Raw genomic sequence first — 15793 nt, 5'->3', positions numbered from 1 at the left:
AAGACTTTAAGAATGCCTATCTGACTGGCATGAGCTGAAATATCAATGGAGTTTTGGATGGTATTTCCTTGATTGCTAGATATGTTTAATTTTTTTTCACAAATATTGGTGAGGTAAGTATTCAGCTCTTCTATCAGAAGAAAAGTGAAAGTCAAAGACACTAGGATCCTTCCTCAGAGCAAAACATATTCTCATGACTTAGTTATGACCATCTTAAAGGATAGAGTGTTGGATGGTATTTCCCTGAATGCTAAATCTGTTTAATTTTTTTATGTATTCGTAGGCAAATTGTATTTGTTGTTTTGAGAACTGTCTGTCTCCTGATTTCTTAATTTCTTAATTAAGGAGGTGAGTTTCTCTTCAGGTCACCAGTCAAAAAAATACTCTCTCACAGCAAGCTAGTTTTCCCTACCCCAGCTTTACACTATTTCTTCCACAAAAGCATTTTCTCTTTGAGTACCTCATATTTCTGGTTTCATCTGGTCACAGGGTCTCCATTGTGTCACTCCTGTGATTTCCCACAGCCTATCCTTTTCTTCAAGCAGCAATGCACCAGTTCAAATGACTCCCACCTCTGCAAATAGTCAGCATTTCAGAGATGGGAGTCACCTTTCTCTAATGAAATACCTCTTAGTTTCTTCTCAGAAAAAAAGTGTTGCATACTTTACCCAAGTGTGTGTGCTGTTATGTTCATGATACATACAGACACATTTCCTCACTATTTTTTACTGTTTTAAAATAAGTTTTGACTTGGTAAATATTTTGCTGAAATGCATCAAGTTTTCAAAGTCTCTGAAAAATAAATGAAGCAAGTACAACAGTTTATCATTCCTACACAAGGTGACAGAATTGAAACTCTCATCTTACGAAGTATCATTCTTTCAGAATAAAAAAATTGGCAATTCAAATTTAAAATGCTATGGAACACCAAGTGTCATTCTTAAAAGTCTTTCAAAGCATTTTTAGAACTGCTGGGAAGTGCAAAGTTGGCTGATTATATACTGATGCTAGATGTTTTGGGTATATGCTTGTGAGTGTGTATATTCTGAGGGAACACAGTTCCTATGTCCCTTATCTTGACTTTATCCAATCAGTAGCCAGAATGACATATGAGCTCAGTTAACCTGAACTGCCTAGGACAGTGAAACTTGTACAATATATTCTTGTTCAAAATGCACTCTTCTAATTTCTAATTCTGATGATATCACAAATATATATATGGTGATAAGTAATATATGATGATGAAAACTTCATGCAACTTATTATTGGTATTACTTTCCCCAGAGTGTCTGTAAGCAACCTACAGAAGTTTGTGCTTCCAGTATATCTGTTGAGTCCTCTACACAAGCAAAGAATAGAACAAATGAACATGGAGAAGGTAAGAATGACAAAAAATGCAAAAGACACTGGTGAGCATATTGCTTTAAAGGAAGAGCACTAAAATATTGTAATTGTTCCAAGAGTGTATGTATTATCTAGTAAGGAAAAAGAAATATAAGGAGTCATATTGTATTAGCTTTCTGTCACAGGTTTAACTGGGGATATTGCTAAAAACATCTGAATTATGAGTTGCATTTTGAGACATACTTCAATCAAAGTAAAATAGAAATGAAAGAGAAGAAGAGGATATGAACACTGAGACAGGCATTAATTACAGGGAGTCAATGAAGGAAGAGGTAGCAGTTGGACTCAGTGGAAGGAAGGACTCTCAGTTACATAAGAGGGGGGGAAAGAGCAGCATTTTCAAAATATGAAAAGCATTTTTGAGATTCCAGGTCCAAAGCTTAATGAAGTGTAAAGTAAAAATTTTCCAACATTCCTGACTTAGTCACAGTTGGAATGGAATAAAATTGAGGAGTGAAGAAGAAATTCCCACATTGTTATGTTTGTTTATCACAAAAGATTCTTCATGTATAAAATCTAATGACACCAAATGTGTTGCTACTCTGTACAAAAAATGTATAGGGAAGAAACACCAATTAGGAAAGTGGAAAGAAATAGAAATTGTTAGAGTGTTGTCCCCAAATTCACAGATTTCTAAAACTAAATTTGGAAAGATCATAGCTTGATCAAACTTTCATGTGAGGGTAACATCCTAGGGAGAAACCCAGAGGTACATTCAAGTTAAGGTAGAGGCAATGGATTCCAGCAAAATTTATCCTAGATCTCTCAAACTATAATGAATCATCTGTTGGGGCCATGATCAGAAGCTCATTGTGACTCAGAAGATCTTTCCTTCTAAATTTCCTTTAGATTCTGCGGTGATACCAATCATCCTGGTATGCCCACAGCATTTTTTTGTAGCCAGGCAAAGAATGTCCCTTTGGGACAAAAAAAAAAAAAACCAAAAAACAAAACAACAACAACAAAAAAAACCACTAGTAGAAACTACAAACCAAGATAGAAGTAGATCAAGTGCCAGCATAAATATTGCAATAATTATGTGCGTATTTCTTAGGTAGTGGGGATAACAAAAAAGACAAAAATTTAAAAATTACATTTTGAAGATAAAATTGCTACATTGCCAGGCAGAAAGGAGTTCAAATAACCCATACAAAAAAACACAAAATGGAAAGAAAAAAGTCTCCTGCTCTAGAGGGTTTTATGAAAAACTAGGAGAGAGGCAAAATGAGGAAGAAAATAAAGAAGTTAGCAAGAAAATTTTGGAGGGGAAAATGAGAAAATGCAATTCAGCATTTTTCAGTGTGCCTGCCTTCAAACCAAAAGTGGGATGATTCCTGGTCCTCAGATGATTGAAACAAGTAGGGACTGGAAGAATCAGGGCAACCTGCTGTACAAATCTGTCCTGCACACCCACCAGCCCCACCATGTGTGTGGCATCCTAAGAGAGATTTAGATCACTGACCAAGTGTTTTTGAAAATTTGTTTTTTTCAAAGATAGTTTTGTTGATGATGATGATGATGATGACGACGACGATGATGATGATGATGATGATTTTGGTTCTTTGGAATGAAACCATGTCCCTTTGTGCTACAGGAATACATTCCACTCCTGTGCTAAATTCTGATAACTAATTTTCGGATCTGCCAGCACACTCAAAAAAATGTGTGAAATCATGACTGTATGTATTATGGCAGACACATTTTTAAACTAGAATTCCTTATGGAATTTATTCCTCTAATACTAAGACTGTTACTAATGTGTTTATATGACAGTCTCTTGAGTCCTGTCAATTCTGCCTGCTTTCAGATCACAGATTGCTGTGGATGACCATATCTAAATTCTTTATGCTTTCTCATATTTTTTAAGATGCAGGACCTGTATCTTCATACAAGGGTGAAAAGGGTAACATGATATCCACTAAAACAGAGGAAGCAGGATTAGAAGATGTGCCAAGGTCCCAGATGGGTATGAAAAAACAATCATGTTCATATTAGCTGTTATTCTAAATGCATATATCTGATACAATTAGTTCAGGCAAAAAAAACCTGATAAGAAATAAAATACACCTTGTCCTGGATCTTGAGGTAGAGGATACTTAGGTATAATAAAATGGATTAAACAATTCTTAGGTCACTTGACTTATATGCTGCCATCTGACTACTTCAGCTTTGACATTGAAATTCTCTGGATTCCTCTTTCCTTCTCTGAATACAGATCTCTGAGGTCTCCAGCATGTTGCATCTTCACATTTGTATATGTACCCTTGCTGAATTATTCATAATGATCACAATGGTGATCTTACCATTTGAAACTTAACTGCAAGACTTATTTACTAAAGATATATTGTCAATATTCATTTAGAACATTTCAGTCTTGTGATCAACAAAAATACCCAAACTTAAAATTCCAAAGCTAATGTAATCTTTATCAATGCTAACAAAAATAGTTATCACTTGAACTGAGCTCTGTACTCACTTAGTAGGAATACGAGTGTGTGGGGTTTTTTATATTCAGGTTTTATAGATTATGTATTTCATTTCCTTTTCAGTATCTAAAGACGTACATGCTTTATACAAGGTAAATCATCTTCTATATTTATGTTATATTTTTAAATGCATGCTGTATACACTTTAAAATATTCACGTATTATCTTGTCTTCAAGCACATCAAGCCTACCATTAAAAGCAAAGATACACCTCTCAAAAAACAAAAATGGTGGAAGCGAGAAGTAAAACAGAAATCAGGTAACTTTTGCAGTACAACTTCTATAAAACCACCTATGATTAAACCTTGCAAATGATAGCAAACTTTTCACTCCTGATATATCCATTTGTGCCGTGTGTTGGGAGGATTTGCTCCATCAGGTCTGTGTTGGTGATGCATGCACATTTCAAAATATTTCTGTAAATCTATGAGGACAAGATGTTTTAAAATAACCAATATCATAGGTGTTTCTGCAATCAAACTTTCCAAATCGGAGTCACGACACTTGTCATTTGGATTGTGAGGCTGATTTTTCTTCCCTCCCCAATTTGAAAAATAGGTCCAGGGGAGCAGGATTGAAATCCAGAATCCTGAGGTTATGAGGACTTGTATTTTTCTTGAAGCCAAGATGTCAAGGCCGGTCTGTGAAATACAGGAAAATCTAATTTAAAAGACAATGTGCACTCTACCCTGACATCTAGTGTATCAACCAACTGGATCAAACTTGCTTTTATGCTACTTAGGTACTGACTTTGACAACTCTTGTGGTCAGTTTGAGGCAAGATATAATAAAATGTATGATCATATATACTTTAGTTTATCCCTTGCTTCTAAAGTGAACGTTTGCTGGTGAACACTCTTTCCTGAAATTTTATCTCAGAGTAATCAATCCATAAATTCTTCCACATCCCAATGGAGTCTTTGCTCATTATTCTTTGACTTGTTGTTTGTCTCTTACCTCTGTATGGTAAAAACAGAACCCAGATCCTTTTGAAGACATTCCTTCATTCAGTCCTGCATCAACCCCATAGTGCACTTTTGCATTCTCTTTATTCATCTCCATTCTTGATCATGCCCTTCAAGCTCATGTGCCCACAGATTTGAGATACTTCCAGCTATATATGGATTCATGGCCTAGATGAAAGTGTTTGCTATGTGTCTGTCGAACCATCTCAACATTTTGAGGCATCTTTCCTAATGCAAATTCTTCCTAACTGTATGTTTAGCCCGTTTCTACCTGCATGATCTTCTGGCAGTTTTCACCAATTCCTGTATCATCAGACATATACCGTCCCCCTTAACTCTTGTCTCTATGTCATGCTATAGCCTTTCACATTTTCACCATTCTCTGCCTCTGGCTGATGGCCTCACTCCTCAAGTCTCTGTTCATCCCTACCTCTAGAAAAGAAAGCATCCACGCCAAGTGTTATTGCCTCAGGCACTTACCTGACACTCAATTATGGGGTCTTCAAACCTGTGTGTTGTAAAAGTATCTCCTGAAGTCCAGGAACTAGTGAAGTAGACAGAGAACGAATAACTTACAGGCCAACTGATTATTACTCAGTATAATAGTGGGTCATGGTCTGAGGTAGCTAACATCAGAGAAGCGAAAACAGTTTATGTCAGGAATAATAGGCCCCATGAGTAATGCTTCCAAAAACAGAGTGAATCCTAACAGAAGAAATGCAGCAAAAGGAGAGGAACGGAATATGTGGTTCACTGTCAAAAATATCACAGTGATCATATATACACATGCTTTTTTGTTGACACCAAAGTTACATGCAGTGGTTCATTAAAAATTAGTATTAGGAAAAAGACATAGTAAATAGTGTGAAGTTTCTTCTTCCCATTGTAATTTTAGCATTTTTTTCTGCAAAATATCATTTTTCTTTGAGTGGTTGAATCTTTGAGATATCATGTGCAATGAATATGGTGAACTCTTGTTTTGTTGAAGCATTAGATTAGTAAAAACCCCTGCTAAATCTCTCAATACACCCTGGGATTCATCTGTAATTTCAGCTTAGTTAGAGACTGAGGCAGGCTGATGTCAGGTTCCCAGTGAGCCAGGGAATATTCACTCTGTCTTCAAATAAATAAATAAATAAATAAATACAAATGAAGGCCTTTTATTCGAAGTAAGTACTTGGGTTCTTGCCAAGGATACACATGGCTCTGGGTACAGCCAACAAGCTCACACAAGAATCCAGGAATTTCCAAAAGCATAAACATTCACCTAAAATTAAACTTAACTAAAACGTATCATTGTGAAAATCAAATTGTATGATTATTACAATTATGTTTTTAGTTGGCTAGATTTTCACTCAGTCTAACTTTTTTAAGTAGTTTAATTAAGTACATCTATGCATTTATCCCCAGATTCACATTCCCATATGTCATCAGAAGAATTGAAGGAGAGGGTTGATGGCATGGAAAAAAGCCATGGACAGGTAAGTAAATTTGTCAATTTAAATTCATGGTCTATTTCTCTTCTTTGATGGGAAGGAAATTATGCCAAACAAAATGACATCACACAATACATACTTAGATATCAAGATCACAATTTAATATTTAAGTCTAAAAATGTAACACAACATGAACATGAAAATAGCTTTAGAAATCATGTAAGCAGAAGCTTAAAAGTAACCTTCATCTAGTAATGTGAGGAGATTTTTTGAGTATTGTTTCAATTTTCTTCTGTGTGAACTCCTCACATAATGAGGATTAAATCTAAGACTCGGAAAGATCCAGTTGAAAGTTGGAGAGTATATACTTGAAATGGCCAGTGAACACATTCATGTTAAAGATCATCATTCCCAAAGGCTCAAAATTTTAGTTTCCCATTACCAGTAATCCATGCTGGTATTAAAGACTCCAATCTCCCTACACACTCCAGTATGTAGGCTGAGGCAGGAAATAGACTTAAAGGAGAAACCAAACAGCCTGTTATAGAATCAGGACCTTTCAGGGTGTATCCGTCAATCCTGTTAGAGTACGAACAAAAACTTTTAGTTCCTTTACTTTTCATGCAAGAAATCAAGAAAATTACTAAACATTTTTATTCCACCTCTGAAGTGGACATTAGTCAAAAGAACTTGGATGCAGTTCCTGGGAACTTGCAAAAATTTTGTGGTATCTTAATGCCCTATAGTTTAGGAGCAGAATTTGCAAGCATTTCAGTTCAACTGTTATGTATGTGTCCTTTTAGTGTACAGATTTGTCTTTGGGATGTGTTTGGGTCAGGCCATCATGTTCAGAATCAAATTCCCAAATGAGCATATGTAACATACAATATTTACTCACCAGTATCTCATCAAGGAGAAAGATAACCCTCTAGGAACAATCATAGCTTAAAGCAAAACATGCATATAAATAAACTGTATATTTAATGTGGTTTCTATAATACTTAATAATTAATCGAAGTTCATAGGAAATAATAATACTCGTAAGACTAGAAAAAAGTCATTAGTGACAATAAAATTATCATGATAAATTTTAAAAAGAGCAGATAATGAAAGTGGTGATAGTAAGCAGAGATTGAAGAGGAAATGAGGATGAAATTCGTTATTAATGAGAATAGAAAAGAATATAAAATAAGAATAAAAATGTAATAAAGGAAACAAAATAAAAACTGAACAAAAAATCTTAGAAAATCATATATATTGTGAAAAAAAGGCACAAACAACATCATGAAAATCTTCACAATTCCCTTAAACTAATATAACTGAAATGGAGACACTTCTGTCCAGGATTCCTAATTTTGGAAAGCTAAATCTTTTTATGGATTGGAGGATGCAAATATTGTCCATCAGTTTCTTTATCTGATCTAGCTCAAAAAGGCCTTCCCTGACATTGGTGTGATCAAGTGGATCTCCTCTGCTCCTTGCTCCCCAACACCTCTCAGATAATGCTGAGGGAACTTTGAAAGTTACAAAGCAAATTACTCTCAGTATTTGACTTTGTACTCAGAGACATGGGTCTATGGATGTAGAAATTGCCTGATAAACCCAGTGATCCATGAAGGCTGAGGATTAATCTGTAATGCAGACCCCAATTATGGAATTCCTTTCTCAGTAGTCTTTTTTTAAAAGAGAGAGAGAGGGAGAGAGAGAGAGAGAGAGAGAGAGAATTTTTTAATATTTATTTGTTAGTTTTCAGTGGACACAACATCTTTGTGTGTATGTGGTGCTTAGGATCGAACCGGGACCGCATGCATTCCAGACGAGTGCACACTGCTTGAGCCACATCCCCACCCCAACTCAGTGGTCTTGTACTGTGCATGATTCCAAGTCACTGAGGCCTTTTCCTATAATCTCTTGAAGCATGGGAGACATGGTCTGGTTTCAGAATCTGTGACTTCTTCTGAGAACTCAGTGAAAATACCATTCTACCTGATTCTGCCCCAGGACTCATGGGATCTTCTGTCCCTTGAATTCTCAACTAGCAGTTCTTGCTCACGTTCATTATTCCCAAAGCACCAGTTTGAAAGAGACAGTATCGCTGTGAACCTCTACTCTACAGAATGTCCACAGCAGCAACACACCTCTTCCTGATGAGAGCTGTTAGCACATGCGTGTTACTCACAATTCTGAGCCCATACGAGTAACCAACTAAAATTGTGGGAGGATACCTGGCTACTGAATCATGGAGGTGTAAGGGATGCAGTGTTTCCTGATGAGACACCACTGAGAGCCCATGTACTCAGGGCAATATTGTAATACTTAAGAGGGTGCCTTTGACTGCCTGTGTAATGTTAATAGGGGTGTAAATATTCTAAATTATTCTCAGTAGAGTGGGTTGACCATGCCTAGCATTCATTTCATGTTTATGGTACTGCAGGCTGCCCTTTTGTCTATCAGATTTATCCTTGGCCCTTGCTGTCACAGAGCTGCAAGCACCATGATGCATGAGAGTGCCATGAACTACTATTCTTAACAAAGACTCCAGATGCCAGCTCTCTGGGCAGCTCTATGTCTGGGTTTCTCTCCTGCTCCCACCTTGAATATGGTTATGGGTACCTCCAAACCACATTTTTTATGCCGAGTTCAGTCTTTGAAGTGTTAGGAAAAAACTGGGTAAAATTTTTCGGATATCCCAGGAACAAAGTTGCGATAAAGTAAAAGGAGTGGAGAGGCTCCTAAACACCTGCTCAGATTCTGCCTGGTAGGTTTGGATTACATCAAATATTCCTTGACATTGCAGGGAAAATGAAGTCTTTCCTTTGCTGAAAAAGTTCAATTTTGCCTTAAAATAATAAGTTTCCTAATTGTTTGCTTTAAAATATCATCCTTGTAGAAACTTAAGGGATTTTGTTGTTTCAGGTTTTATATTTTAGAAATTTTTAGGGCAGTGCTTTTATATGCTATATGAGGAATCATTTTGACATGATGGTGCATCATGAAAAACTAGTTTGCTCAAATTCAGTGCCATGTTTCTAGGTGTTTATTTATCCATTTTTGTTTTAAGGTGCATCTGGGCTCAATTCATATCTTTCTAATTGTGATAGAAACCACTGTAAACCTTGAAGTTCCAGTGTCTCATGTGTACACAGAATCATTGTCAATTGGGTATAAGAACAAGGATTGGGAACCCTGGGCACAGGATGTTCATATTCCTGATCTTCTGATGACTCTCCATACTGCTTTTCAGATGGGAAGTCCTGATTTTCAGTCCCACAGTGTATGGTTGTACATTTTTACCCACATCGTCTCCAGCACTTATTGTTTAAAGTCTTGAAGAATGTCTCTTTGGATGGCATGAGCTGAAATATCAATGGAGTTTGGGAGGGTACTTCCCTGAATGCTAGATGTATTTTATGTATTGACAATGAACTTGTGTTTGTGGTTCTGAGAACATCTATCTCTTTCTTTTCTCCATTTCCTAATTGGATGGGTGAGATTCTCCTCAGCTCACCAGTCAGATATTCCTCTCTCAGAGCAAGCTAGTTTTCCCTACTCCGGCTTTATACAATTTCTTCCACGAATGCATTTCCTCTTTAAGTATCTCATATTTCTGGTTTCATCTGGTCACAGGCTCTCCATTGTGTCACTCCTGTGATTTCCCACAACCTGTCTTTTACTTCAAGCAGCAATGCACCAGTTCAAATGACTCCCACCTCTGCAAATCCTCAGCATTTCACAAATGGGAGTTACCTTCCTCTTTTGAAATACCTCTTAGTTTCTTCTCCAATGAAAGTGTTGCATACTTTACCCAAGTGTGTGTGCTCTTATGTTCATGTTACATACAGACACATTTCCTCACTATATTTTACTTTTTTAAAATAAGTTTTGATTTGGTAAATATTTTGCTGAAATGCATCAAGTGTTTGAAGTCTCTGATGAATAAATGAAGCAATTACAGCAGTTTATCATGCCTACACAAGATGACAGAATTGAAAATCTCATCTTACGAAGTATCATTCTTTCAGAATAAAAAATTGGCCACTCAAATTTAAAATGCTATGGAACACCAAGTGCCATTCTGAAAAGTCATTCAAAGCATTTTTAGAACTGCTGGGCAGTGCTAAGTTGACTGATTATATACTGATGCTAGTTGTTTGGGGTATATGCTTGTCAGTGTGTATATTCTGAGGGAACACAGTTCCTATGTCCCTCATCTTGGCTTTATCCAATCAGTAGCTAGAATGATATATGAGCTCAGTTAACCTGAACTGCCTAGGACAGTGAAACTTGTACAATATATTCTTGTGCAAAATGCACTCATGTAATTTCTAATTCTGATGATTTCACAAATATATATATGGTGATAAGTAACATGTGATGATGAAAACTTCATGCAACTTATTATTGGTATTGCTTTCCCCAGAGTGTCTGTAAGCAACCTACAGAAGATTGTGCTTCCAGTATATCTGTTGAGTCCTATACACAAGCAAAGAATAGAACAAATGAACATGGAGAAGGTAAGAATGACAAAAAATGCAAAAGACATTGGTGAGCATATTGCTTTAAAGGAAGAGCACTAAAATATTGTAATTGTTCCAAGAGTGTATGTATTATCTAGTAAGGAAAAAGAAATATAAGGAGTCATATTATATTAGGTTTCTGTGACAGGTTAAACTGGGGATATTGCTAAAAACATCTGAATTATGAGTTGCATTTTGAGACATACTTCAATCAAAGTAAAATAGAAATGAAAGAGAAGAAGAGGATATGAACACTGAGACAGGCATTAATTACAGGGAGTCAATGAAGGAAGAGGTAGCAGTTGGACTCAGTGGAAGGAAGGACTCTCAGTTACATAAGAGGGGAAGAAAGAGCAGCATTTTCAAAATATGAAAAGCATTTTTAAGTTTCCAGGTCCAAAGCTGGAGAGAGGCAAAATGAGGAAGAAAATAAAGAAGGTAGCAAGGAAATTTTGGAGGGGAAAATGAGAAAATGCAATTCAGCATTTTTCAGTGTGCCTGCCTTCAAACCAAAAGTGGGACGATTCCTGGTCCCCAGATGATTGAAACAAGTAGGGACTGGAAGAATCAGGGCAACCTGCTGTACAAATCTGTCCTGCACACCCACCAGGCCCCACCATGTGTGTGGCATCCTAAGAGTGATTTAAATCAGTGACCAAGTGTTTTTGAAAATTTGTTTTTTTCAAAGATAGTTTTATTGTTGATGATGATGAGGATGATGATGATGACGATGATGATGATGATGATGATTTTGGTTCTTTGGAATGAAACCATGTCCCTTTGTGCTACAGGAATACATTCCACTCCTGTGCTAAATTCTGATAACTAATTTTCGGATCGGCCAGCACACTCAAAAAAATGTGTGAAATCATGACTGTATGTGTTATGGCAGACTCATTTTTAAACTAGAATTCCTTATGGAATTTATTCCTCTAATACTAAGACTGTTACTAATGTGTTTATATGACAGTCTCTTGAGTCCTGTCAATTCTGCGTGCTTTCGGATCACAGATTGCTGTGGATGACCATATCTAAATTCTTTATGCTTTCTCATATTTTTTAAGATGCAGGACCTGTATCTTCATACAAGGGTGAAAAGGGTAACATGATATCCACTAAAACAGAGGAAGCAGGATTAGAAGATGTGCCACGGTCCCAGATGGGTATGAAAAAACAATCATGTTCATATTAGCTGTTATTCTAAATGCATATATCTGACCCAATTAGTTCAGGCAAAAAAAAAAAACAAAAAACCTGATAAATAATAAAATACACCTTGTCCTGGATCTTGAGGTAGAGGATACTTAGGTATAATAAAATGGATTAAGCAATTCTTAGGTCACTTGACTTATATGCTGCCATCTGACTACTTCAGCTTTGACATTGAAATTCTCTGGATTCCTCTTTCCTTCTCTGAATACAGATCTCTGTGGTCTCCAGCATGCTGCATCTTCACATTTGTATATGTACCCTTGCTGAAGTATTCATAATGATCACAATGGTGATCTCACCATTTGAAACTTAACTGCAAGACTTATTTACTAAAGATATATTGTCAATATTCATTTAGAACATTTCAGTCTTGTGATCAACAAAAATACCCAAACTTAAAATTCCAAAGCTAATGTAATCTTTATCAATGCTAACAAAAATAGTTATCACGTGAACTGAGGTCTGTACTCACTTAGTAGGAATACAAGTGTGTGGGGTTTTTTATATTCAGGTTTTATAGATTATGTATTTCATTTCCTTTTCAGTATCTAAAGACGTACATGCTTTATACAAGGTAAATCATCTTCTATATTTATGTTATATTTTTAAATGCATGCTGTATGCACTTTAAAATATTCACGTATTATCTTGTCTTCAAGCACATCAAGCCTACCATTAAAAGCAAAGATACACCTCTCAAAAAACAAAAATGGTGGAAGCGAGAAGTAAAACAGAAATCAGGTAAATTTGCAGTACAACTTCTATAAAACCACCTATGATTAAACCTTGCAAATGATAGCAAACTTTTCACTCCTGATATATCCATTTGTGCCGTGTGTTGGGAGGATTTGCTCCATCAGGTCTGTGTTGGTGATGCATGCACATTTCAAAATATTTCTGTAAATCTATGAGGACAAGATGTTTTAAAATAACCAATATCATAGGTGTTTCTGCAATCAAACTTTCCAAATCGGAGTCACGACACTTGTCATTTGGATTGTGAGGCTGATTTTTCTTCCCTCCCCAATTTCAAAAAATAGGTCCAGGGGAGCAGGATTGAAATCCAGAATCCTGAGATTATGAGGACTTGTATTTTTCTTGAAGCCAAGATATCAAGGCCGGTCTGTGAAATACAGGAAAATCTAATTTAAAAGACAATGTGCACTCTACCCTGACATCTAGTGTATCAACCAACTGGATCAAACTTGCTTTTATGCTACTTAGGTACTGACTTTGACAACTCTTGTGGTCAGTTTGAGGGAGGAAATAATAAAATGTATGATCATATATACTTTAGTTTATCCCTTGCTTCTAAAGTGAACGTTTGCTGGTGAACACTCTTTCCTGAAATTTTATCTCAGAGTAATCAATCCATAAATTCTTCCACATCCCAATGGAGTCTTTGCTCATTATTCTTTGACTTGTTGTTTGTCTCTTACCTCTGTATGGTAAAAACAGAACCCAGATCCTTTTGAAGACATTCCTTCATTCAGTCCTGCATCAACCCCATAGTGCACTTTTGCATTCTCTTTATTCATCTCCATTCTTGATCATGCCCTTCAAGCTCATGTGCCCACAGATTTGAGATACTTCCAGCTATATATGGATTCATGGCCTAGATGAAAGTGTTTGCTATGTGTCTGTCGAACCATCTCAACATTTTGAGGCATCTTTCCTAATGCAAATTCTTCCTAACTGTATGTTTAGCCCGTTTCTACCTGCATGATCTTCTGGCAGTTTTCACCAATTCCTGTATCGTCAGACATATACCGTCCCCCTTAACTCTTGTCTCTATGTCATGCTATAGCCTTTCACATTTTCACCATTCTCTGCCTCTGGCTGATGGCCTCACTCCTCAAGTCTCTGTTCATCCCTACCTCTAGAAAAGAAAGCATCCACGCCAAGTGTTATTGCCTCAGGCACTTACCTGACACTCAATTATGGGGTCTTCAAACCTGTGTGTTGTAAAAGTATCTCCTGAAGTCCAGGAACTAGTGAAGTAGACAGAGAACGAATAACTTACAGGCCAACTGATTATTACTCAGTATAATAGTGGGTCATGGTCTGAGAGAGCTAACACCAGAGAAGCGAAAACAGTTTATGTCAGGAATAATAGGCCCCATGAGTAATGCTTCCAAAAACAGAGTGAATCCTAACAGAAGAAATGCAGCAAAAGGAGAGGAACGGAATATGTGGTTCACTGTCAAAAATATCACAGTGATCATATATACACATGCTTTTTTGTTGACACCAAAGTTACATGCAGTGGTTCATTAAAAATTAGTATTAGGAAAAAGACATAGTAAACAGTGTGAAGTTTCTTCTTCCCATTGGAATTTTAGCATTTTTTTCTGCAAAATATCATTTTTCTTTGAGTGGTTGAATCTTTGAGATATCATGTGCAATGAATATGGTGAACTCTTGTTTTGTTGAAGCATTAGATTAGTAAAAACCCCTGCTAAATCTCTCAATACACCCTGGGATTCATCTGTAATTTCAGCTTAGTTAGAGACTGAGGCAGGCTGATGTCAGGTTCCCAGTGAGCCAGGGAATATTCACTCTGTCTTCAAATAAATAAATAAATAAATAAATACAAATGAAGGCCTTTTATTCGAAGTAAGTACTTGGGTTCTTGCCAAGGATACACACGGCTCTGGGTACAGCCAACAAGCTCACACAAGAATCCAGGAATTTCCAAAAGCATAAACATTCACCTAAAATTAAACTTAACTAAAACGTATCATTGTGAAAATCAAATTGTATGATTATTACAATTATGTTTTTAGTTGGCTAGATTTTCACTCAGTCTAACTTTTTTAAGTAGTTTAATTAAGTACATCTATGCATTTATCCCCAGATTCACATTCCCATATGTCATCAGAAGAATTGAAGGAGAGGGTTGATGGCATGGAAAAAAGCCATGGACAGGTAAGTAAATTTGTCAATTTAAATTCATGGTCTATTTCTCTTCTTTGATGGGAAGGAAATTATGCCAAACAAAATGACATCACACAATACATACTTAGATATCAAGATCACAATTTAATATTTAAGTCTAAAAATGTAACACAACATGAACATGAAAATAGCTTTAGAAATCATGTAAGCAGAAGCTTAAAAGTAACCTTCATCTAGTAATGTGAGGAGATTTTTTGAGTATTGTTTCAATTTTCTTCTGTGTGAACTCCTCACATAATGAGGATTAAATCTAAGACTCGGAAAGATCCAGTTGAAAGTTGGAGAGTATATAATTGAAATGGCCAGTGAAGACATTCATGTTAAAGATCATCATTCCCAAAGGCTCAAAATTTTAGTTTCCCATTACCAGTAATCCATGCTGGTATTAAAGACTCCAATCTCCCTACACACTCCAGTATGTAGGCTGAGGCAGGAAATAGACTTAAAGGAGAAACCAAACAGCCTGTTATAGAATCAGGACCTTTCAGGGTGTATCCGTCAATCCTGTTAGAGTACGAACAAAAACTTTTAGTTCCTTTACTTTTCATGCAAGAAATCAAGAAAATTACTAAACATTTTTATTCCACCTCTGAAGTGGACATTAGTCAAAAGAACTTGGATGCAGTTCCTGGGAACTTGCAAAAATTTTGTGGTATCTTAATGCCCTATAGTTTAGGAGCAGAATTTGCAAGCATTTCAGTTCAACTGTTATGTATGTGTCCTTTTAGTGTACAGATTTGTCTTTGGGATGTGTTTGGGTCAGGCCATCATGTTCAGAATCAAATTCCCAAATGAGCATATGTAACATACAATAT

Source organism: Callospermophilus lateralis, unplaced genomic scaffold (genome assembly GCF_048772815.1).
Source record: "Callospermophilus lateralis isolate mCalLat2 unplaced genomic scaffold, mCalLat2.hap1 Scaffold_1105, whole genome shotgun sequence".
Lineage (NCBI taxonomy): Eukaryota > Metazoa > Chordata > Mammalia > Rodentia > Sciuridae > Callospermophilus > Callospermophilus lateralis.
This window is presented reverse-complemented; position numbering follows the sequence as displayed.